At 52.3% G+C, this 1,818-nt stretch overlaps 1 protein-coding gene across 3 annotated transcripts in view; it reads right to left on the bottom strand.

Annotated features, from left to right (window-relative positions):
• Window positions 1-1,476, bottom strand: part of RNF185 (ring finger protein 185) — a 50,986-nt gene extending 49,510 nt beyond the window's left edge. Inside the window, exons 1-2 of one of the 3 annotated variants that reach the window (XM_045289614.1) lie at window positions 1,389-1,462; window positions 509-546 (exon numbers count right to left, since the gene is read on the bottom strand). The gene's annotated coding sequence lies outside the window, so the exon portion shown is untranslated. Of the gene's footprint in view, window positions 1-508; window positions 547-1,388 lie in introns of all 3 variants that reach the window. The other 2 variants (XM_045289613.1, XM_004716715.2) reach the window with 2 other exon arrangements.
• Between the last annotated feature and the right edge of the window lie 342 nt (window positions 1,477-1,818).

Below are 1,818 nucleotides of genomic sequence, written 5' to 3'. Positions count from 1 at the left end.
GTTGCTGCAAAATTTGTGCCTCCGGTTCTGACTGACCAGGAAAAAGCATTGACGGAAAACATCCAGGCTTTGAAAGAACAGCTCTGAAGTGACCCAGACTTCTTTTTCCAAGGTCATTACTGGTGATGAGACATGGTGCTATCCTTCCTTCCGGCACTGTGCTAACGACTCCAAAAGCAAACATCAATCAAGCAAGTCAGTGGGAGATGCCATTGTCACCTTACCCCCCCAAAACTCATCAGAATGGAACCAAAGATCAAAGCAATGCTCATTTGTTTTTTGATGTGTGGAGGATAGTGCATTTGGAGTTCGTTTCATGAGGCCAGACTGTTAATCAAGTTTTCTATTTAGAGGTTTTGAAAAACTGCGTAACAGCGTGCAACCAAAAAGGCCTGATTTGTGGCAGATGGGGGACTGGTTTTTGCCACCACGACAAATGCACCTGCTCACAGCCATCTCAGTGCACCAGTTTTTGGCAAAAACAGCATGCCTCTCTTGTCACACGCACCTTACTCACCTGACCTCACTCCATGTGACTTCTTTTTGCTTCCACGAATGCAGAGGGACATGAAAGAGCAGTGATTAGAAGGGGTGAAGAAAAAAAAAAAAAACGAGAGACGCTGTCAACCATCCCAACAGATAAGTTCGCAAAATGTTTCCATGTAATAGAGTGTATGTTGAAGGTGATATTAAACAAACAAATACGCACCGTAGCTTTGAAGAAAAAAATTCCGGTTTTTTGGGTAAAAAAAAAAAAAAGCTGGATATTTTTACTATTGATCAAAATGTGGAATGCCCTACACAGCAATAGTAAATCAGGGAGGGGAGGAGACCAACCGCAGGAAAGCTCCTAAGATCAGTGGGGTTCAAACATCAGCACCGTACCTAGCCTTTCTACCCAGATTCGAAATCAGAGCTCTTGGGTGAGACCCAGGCGACATTTTAAAGCATGTCTCCCTAGGAATTTCTACACAGATGGTGCCAGCAGACCACACTGTGAAGCACCTCCTTTACGAACGAGAAAGCTGAGGCCCAGGCTCGGAAAGAGACTTGGACCCGAACATACCTCTGTGGCTCTCAAGTCTAAGCAGGGACGCTTCTGACTCCCGGCCCAACTCCCTTCACCCGGTGTCCTAAACTCGCCTCGCTCTTGTGGCAGCTGTGGAACGCAGCCCCAAGGTGGTCAAAGGCGGACCCGGGCGGGGCTGGCCAGGCGAAGTCCGTCCGGAAGGCAGAGTCCCTGGGAGTGCCTCCCCTTCTGTAACTACGGGCCGGAAGACCACCACCCCAGCCCAGATTTCCTTCCGAGGTGCAGGGCCTCTCGGGGTGCCCGGGCCCAGGTGCCGCAGCCCCCCGATGCCAGTTCCGCCGCCCCGGCCCTCGCGTACCTTCTCCGCGCAGCGGACGCCGCAGCCTATCGACCGGTCCACCGACCTGCGAGTCCCGCCGCCACTGAGTGGCTCTGGCCAGCTCGTCGTCCCACCTCCGCGGACACTAGTCACCTGACGCGGAGCCGCCCCTCTCCAGACTTCCGGTCCCGACCGGAAATGGTTGGTCCGCCACCCTGTTCGGCCGCCCACGCCCCGGCTCTAAAGTTCCGCCTGCGCGCGGAAAGCGGCCTGTTGGTGTTGGGGAGGGCCTGGGTTAAGGCTTCTTGGGGAAAAGGCTGATTCCCGAGCTGGGCCAAAGAAATACCGGATGAGCTTGTTACACCAGGATGTAAGGAAGTGCTCTGAGAATCATAGAACTATGTCAAAGGACTCTAATCAAAGAGGAGCCTTCTACGCAAATTGGTGCAGTTGAGACTCAAAATACATG

This window comes from Echinops telfairi, unplaced genomic scaffold (assembly GCF_000313985.2).
Source record: "Echinops telfairi isolate 266 unplaced genomic scaffold, ASM31398v2 ScPeMD7_29;HRSCAF=101, whole genome shotgun sequence".
Taxonomy (NCBI): Eukaryota; Metazoa; Chordata; class Mammalia; order Afrosoricida; family Tenrecidae; genus Echinops; species Echinops telfairi.
This window is presented reverse-complemented; position numbering and strand designations above follow the sequence as displayed.